Consider the following 7,668-nt stretch of genomic DNA (forward strand, 5'->3'; position numbering starts at 1 on the left):
GCAGCCACTGACTGTGCATTTCTTCTCCATTAACAAGCCTATGTTTGTAATGAATTGTCGAGAATTTTCTTTGCTTACTATCTTTGGGGAAATCGAACTGCTGAACCTGTTCCGGTCCATGTTCCTCCAAAATTTGTCGGACTTGATCATCGCATTTGGCCCAAGTATCAGGATCGCTAAAGCTCAAATTCATACAAGTGACATTTTTGCTTTCACATTCTTCATTTGATTCGTCTTCAATATTCAGATTATATTCTTCAAACTCTTCTTTAACTTGTGAAACTGTCATCCCCACCTCCATCTTTGCTTGATCCTTTGGCATTGGACTACCTTCATCTCTGGCCAGAGGACATAGATACTTCAGAAACAAACCTTCTTGCTTTCTTTCTTCTTTTTACTTATCAGCCTTACGCTTACAAAATTGTGCCCCAGACAATTTTTCTCTATCTGCCAGGAGGCTGCATCAACTGAAAATGAAAAAAATGAAATTGTATTCCTATCAGTTCTTTTTCTTGTTCACTATTAAAAGTAAAGGATAGAGTATACATGTCACTTACTAACTATGAGTCACTATTTGAATTTCATCAACTGTTTGACGTAAACACTGATTAAGAGATGAAGATGACTTTTCCTTAAAATTAAGCAGTGTTGATTGTAATCAGAAATACACCCTTTTTAGTCACGTATACTTCCTTCCTTCATTCTTTCATATCAAAATGTACATTTTATTCTACCTTTAGAATATCCAATTATTGTTAATAAAATTAGAATGGCGGATACTCTGTCATACAACAACTGACAATATCACTGACAAATTTCAACAACCTACACACGCATATTTGCACATGATAAACACATACACTCAAATACTTAACACACACACACACAGTTGACACAAAGTATTAGCGAAATGATGCAACAGCAATTGCCAGAGTCTTAGATTGAAACAACTTAACAAAAATTGCCTTAGTCGACAACCTCCGAAAACCGGTAAACTTAGCATTATAAACAGCCTGTCAGAATGGGTAATGGCTGCGTGCGACGAGAAGAATAATGTCATTGCCACTTTGTACCATAGTGAAGCAGTATGCTTGTGCCTGCAACGCAGAGCTGGTGTAGGCTATAAACAGCCTGTCATATGGGTAACGGCTGTGCGGTGTGGAGGGAGGACACCCAAGGTTGCAATGGTAGCAGCTGCAGATAAAACACAGCATTGTCAGGATAGCAGAAAGCAACAACAGAAAGCGAGAGTTGAGATTCAGACCTCCTTCCCTTGCTCCCTAAAGTTATCAACAAAACATGGTCATTGTCCAAATTTTTACAGCTGCTCTATAGCTGTGTCTGCACAGCTTCTCCGCACAGGCCCAGGAGATCCAATATCTCCTGTGTACTCTGGCAGGTGCATGTCTGGAGCCTGTAGCTGGCATAATCAACTGTGCTGTTGCACATAATTGAAGAGCTGCTGGGTGTGCTTTTTTAAATGGACAGTTGGGAAAAGGCATTTCAAAAATTCGTGGAGTTTTAAAGGTGGGAGGGCTTCTAGCCTCCATGACCCCTGGGCAGTGGAGTTCACAATTGTGATCAGAGCGGTCGGTGTTGGGCATTGTAAAAGAACACTTCACTGTCTCTAAGAAGCATGATTCTTCAAAAGATTATTATTGCTGTTGCCTCATGTAATGAAAAACTAGGTATCACTTACTCTGAGTGTAAACACAAAGAGTTAGGAATGTGTGTGCACAAATGTACTTTGTATTTCATAGAATCATAGAATATCAGTGTTAGAAGGGACCTTAGGAGGGCATCTACTCCAACCCCCTGCTCAAAGCAGGGCATATCCCCAGACAGATTTTTGTCCCAGATCCCTAAATGGCCCCCTCAAGGATTGAACCCACAACCCTGGGTTTAGCAGGCCAATGCTCAAACCACTGAGCGTCAAGTTTTGTCAGATGCCTGGGACAGACTTCAAATAAGTAACTTTATAGCTTTTTTCCCCCTGTGGCTGCAGTGTGTGACTTGCGGAGCTCCAGAATTTTCCCACCTTAGAGTAGCACACCAGTTTCAAATCTCTTCTGTCTTGTATAAGGTAGGCTAATGGAGTCCTCCCAGAAAAGGTAATTTAGTCATAATGTGTTTTTATGCAATGTAGCACATTTCTCAGACGAAGCACTTCTTTGTAATGAAGATAAGCGACTCTGTTGGAGTAAACTGAGAATATTAAACTTACTGATGTTTTCTTAGGAGCCAAATGGAGGTAGTTTTCCGTTAACTTGTCAAACACCATCATATATAGACAAACACCACAGGAGAGGAATTGTTTATTCCTGATGTGAGGGGCTGTTCTCAAGAATGTACATAGAGGGTTCTGATTAGAACACAACTATGTTTGGCATCCTGTTCTATGTCTGACATCCTGAAAAAAATACTTAAGTGTACTGCCAGATTTACTAGTCAAACAGTGAGCATGTTCGAGCAATGCAGATCTGGGGAATCTTCTCACAACCAGACCCTCGCAACAAAATCCATGATGCAAGAAGGAAAATACTTTGTTTGAGTTCCACTGTCTTGCTCACATGAAGTGATTTGTACCAAAGAGGAGGAAATTGCCTGTGGATATTCCACAATAATTGAATTCATCCTCACATTGTCAGTCTTTGTTTTTATTATAACTAATGAAAAAGTGGGTTAATGGTAGATTTTAATGTAGCAGTCTATAAGGTAAAATGCAATTACCTCTGTAATAAGATAACTTTCAATGACTAGTACTGTATTTGGAACACTTTACACTGATAGAATAAACAACCCAAGCATGGAAAAGCTGAAGAAAGTGAAACTAGCCTGCTAAAGTGCCTTCCTTTTTCCCCAGAGAATTATTTTATCATTAGGACACTCCTCTATATAAAAAGCACATGTAAATTTTTTCTGTTAGCCAAAAAAGATCATTGCTAAAACTATGTAGTTTCTGTAGTTTTTGAAAGCCAAATCTAGTGTTTCATGTTGGAACATTGACTCCTGCATGTAGATAACACTTGTTTGCTGTAACTCATGTTTTTACATTTTCTATTCAGGAATTGTTAAGAAAATGTTTGTTGGAAAGAAGTTAGAAATTATCAATGAAATCACCTCTCTTCGGGGATTTCAACAGTCAAGGTTTTTTTTTTTCAACACAGGGGGCCTAATTCTGATCTCACCTCCTTAAATCAGGGAGTAAATGTGTTGAAATCCATTGATGTCAAAGTATAAAACTGATTTAAATGAGATCAATATCAGATCTAATACATTTATTATCTCAAATGGAATGTACACATAGTTAAAAAATTATACATCCTAGTTTAAGTGCTGAGCTACCTGGCTAGCAGGAGGTGGAAGCAGCATGGAGACATTTATGACTTAGACTGAGGGAGCAATTTTAATCACACTGTTGAGCCTGACTCTGCCTTGCTTACATACTCAGAGTTCTGCCACTGACTTCCCAGTTGTTGACTTTAGTGGGCCTTTGGGCATGCAAGAGATACAGGACTAGGCCAGTCATGTTTAAAAAGTGACGATGCTATTCTTGAAATTGTTTGTATTAAAATGTAAATGTGTGTTACTCTTTTGGCCATAGGCACTCTGCATTCTGCTACGGATTTGGGATACTATAGCAGTTTTTTTAATGATAAACACTTTTATCCAAGCTTTTTTATTTACTTTTAAGAGAAGTATTAAATATTTCCTGCTAAAAATCTGAAGCCATTCACCCCTTTGTAGTAAACCTTTCCAAAAAAAAAAAGCTTGTGCAGTAATTTCATGTTCTCAACATTTTAAAATTTAAAAATTTAGTTTTACCAACTGAAATTCCTGTAATTTCAGTCACAAATTAAAATTTATTAAATCTCTATACATGTTTTCCAAGTACTTGGATACATTATTCCTCAATTAAACTGATAGATTCAGTTAAAGCACAATATGTCAGACTTTAATGCATATTATGATCTCAAGTCTTTTGTAACAATATTTTTACAGCATCTTTGCAGCTGTGTTGGGGAAAAGGCCCTTTTTAATGCTCGCTAGCACATGAAGCTCACAGAGCCCAATTCTGTGAGATGATGAAACCCATGGAGCTGATGACACAGGAAGTGCTGAGCATCTTACAGGACTGCGCCTTAAATGTTGAACAAGCACTTCATTGCCTTGGCAATCATTTTCAAACACATACTCTTGTAAACATTTATTTTCCATTTCAAACATACTTGACATTTTGCATCCCTCTTTTTAAGTGTTTCTATCTTTTGTATCCTTTTGTCAGGTGTCTTCATGTCTCAGAGTATTTACTACAGTACTACTGTATTTATTGCTGAAAATGAAATTAAGATTTGTAAAACATTATAGCTCATGCAATATAATAAAATAGTTTTTAAAGGTTATTGCTGCCTTATTTTTAATTTACATTTAGAATTTCTTTAAGAAGCTCATGTTATTCAGGAACATACTAATTTCATGTGAACTTTCTTTGCTAGGTTTATAACAAGAAATTAAATTTTCCCACCAAATCACTCCTATATTAAGAACTTGTCATGGGTCCCCAAAACTGCACTTACTATTAATTTGTTTACTTAGGCTCCAAATTCTAAGCTCTGTGTAGGCAGACAGCTGTGTCCTCAAAGAGCTCACTAAAGGATAGAGACTTTATGTCCTAATAAACCCCTCTACTGACTATATTTAGAGCAGGACTGAGTCCTTACAAGGGCACGATTCTGAAAGGTGCTGACCCACAATTTCTACTGACATCGCTGGGAACGGCAGAAACATTCTCAGACCCAAGCCCAAATTTTTTGGCTCACTGCAGTCCTGGTTGCATAATGTGCTCTGCTTCAGAGAATCTCAGGATTTTACCTCCAGCACAGAGCAAGTCCTTTGAAGTCTATGTCGTGTTATTACACTAATTGCCTTCTGTTTTGGTCCCCAGTTACATCTTTGGGGTCAGTAAAATTTTTTTAAATGTCCTTAGTCACTAGATTGCTCATGTCTGTAACGATAAGCCCTAATTTCTGTTAATGTCAGTGGAATGTTGACTGTTCACAAACCAGCCAAGCCAAGGATTAAATAAGATCTGAAATGCATTCCTCCGAATGTTATCGAAATAGTCTGGCTTTATTGACAAACCTGGAAGTCTAAGAAAAACATTGTAATTGTTTTGTAACATCACAAAGACAATACCTAAAGAGAGGTACTTGATTTATCAATAAATCTAAGATTTGACATCTTCCCTTGTTGTCCTGCCCATCTCTCACATGTATTTTGTCTGTGATCAGACCCTTCATTGGGCTAGGAACTGTACAGATGTACGAGACAATCCCGAGAGTTTACAATGTAAATTGTCAAGACACAGGATGTGAAAGAGGAAATACATTTTACAGATGAGGAACTGAGGAATGAAGAGATTAAATGACTTGACTAAGGTCCATAAGAAATCTGTAGCAGAGCTGGGAATTGAACTGAGATTTTGACCGTGCAGGGCCTCAACCAGTTTCTCATTTCATAATAGTCCACTTCCCTGAGAAAATGAAATTGGAAAATGAGTATGAGCTATAATCCCACAATTTAACAATTAAATTACAATTATATTTTATCTCTTCAGCAGGTGCACAGAGTGCTCTTGATGCACAAATGTAACCTTGTTTATTATAATGGGAATTAGAGGAGACTATACCCTGTTCATTCTCACGCTCGCTCTCTGGTACATACTTTGTTGTTGTAACTTTAAACAAATGTTTGCTACCTGGATCCCAAAGAGGTCTGTGGACAGCATACTGTTGGTGGGAGAGCTTCTCCCACTGACATAGCTTCTGCCGTTCACGGAGGTGGTTTTATTATGCAGATGGGAGAGCTCTCTACAGTTGACATAGAGCATCTTCACTACATTCACTGCAGCGATGCAGTTGCATTGGTACAGCTGCACTGTTGTACATATACACATGGTCTTAGATTGTTCGTTTGCTTAACCCCCTAGAAAATCATCTAATGCCCCCAGGTGATGTAATCTGTGGAGCATATACACGTCTATTTCAACAGCTTGAGTAGCCTTACGACCTCAATGACCCTGCTCTTGGTTCCTGGTTCCTTGGACCAATAACTAGTGTGAGGCCTATCCACATAAACCTTTGGCAATTACACCACAAGGAAAATAAATGTCTTGTTTTTTGTGGTCTGACCAGTAACAGACACTCACCCAAATGTAGGGTGCCCAGATAGCAAGTATGAAAAATTGGGACAGAGTGTGGGGAGTAATAGGTGCCTATATAAGAAAAAGCCCCAAATATCAGGACTGTCCCTATAAAATTGGGACATCTGGTCACCCTACTCAAATGTCTCATTAGATAGGAGGCCTGGTATGAGTAACTTGAGTTAGGACAGTAGGGTCAACAATCCATATTTTGCAGCTTTGGAAGTCATCAACAGAGGAGTTTACCTATGTACAGCAAAGTAAAAAAAACCTCTGTATTCTGATGGGATACCACCTATCCAATGGCCAGAGGAAAGGAAAACACTCAGTTTATCTGTACTAGTGTGTTCTCTCTCTCTCTCACACACACATAAAATTAACAGGTGAAGAACTGTTTTTTAGTTATACAGCTGCTTTGGGATTCAAATGAAGGGGTGCTGTCTTTGTGCAGGATTGATTTACCTAACCAAATTTGTAGAGAATGTGCTTTAAATCAAATTAGCTGTGCTAGTTTGTTGTACTCAGCAGTAACTAATTTAATGTCAAGATATTGGCTGATACCACTGTGATGGCTTCAGGTACTAATCCTAAAGATATCTTGGTGTGTGTGTCATCATATAAATTAAGTTTAAGTTGCATAAAACTAGGAAAAGAATAAAGAGGACCAGAGAAGGGGAGCAAAATTAGCAATTTCATGAGAACTGAGTTTTTTGTGGTACATTTTAGTCAAGCAACAGCTTCCCAAAGGTACTGTATTGATTACCATCATTTTACGTAAATTCAGATTATTGCCATGAAATTCTGATCTTAAATGCAGTTTAGGACTTGATGTTTGTGTAACTTTGGCTAGAGGTATTTGAATTTGTTTCTAAATTCTATATGGCTGCAAAGATCAGTTTTAGGAAGGGACAATATCTCTTTATACAGTGTTGTTCTCATGTGACTGACTGGTGCTCTTTCTTGGATAGGATCATCTTTTCTCTTTTCTTCAAAGGTGAAAAGCTTTCGTATCCACGATTATATCAATTGTATTGGTCTCAGTCCCTGACTCCTGAGCAGCCAAAGGCAGAACTGAAATTATTACTTAAGTACGGTAACTCCCCACTTAGCATTTTTCAGGAACAAAACTACAACGTTATTTGAAGTGAAACGATGTTAAGCGAATCCAATTTCCTCATAAGAATTAATGTAAATGGGGGGTTAGGTTCCAGGGTAGCTTCCTCTACTCTACAAGTACCAGGGGCAGGGGGCTCAACCCTCAGCCTGCCCACACCACCCCTTCCCACAAGCCCCCACCCTTGACCTGCCTCTTCTCCCCGCCCCAGTTCCTCCCCCTTTACTTCACATGCTGCGTCCTGCCTCCTCCTCCTCCTCCCTCCATCCCCTTCCTTCTGAACGCCATAAGCCAGCTGATTGGCGCATTCGGAAGGCAGGGGATGGAGGGAGGAGGCGCGCGGAGTCCTCCC

Source organism: Mauremys mutica, chromosome 10 (genome assembly GCF_020497125.1).
Source record: "Mauremys mutica isolate MM-2020 ecotype Southern chromosome 10, ASM2049712v1, whole genome shotgun sequence".
NCBI lineage: Eukaryota > Metazoa > Chordata > Testudines > Geoemydidae > Mauremys > Mauremys mutica.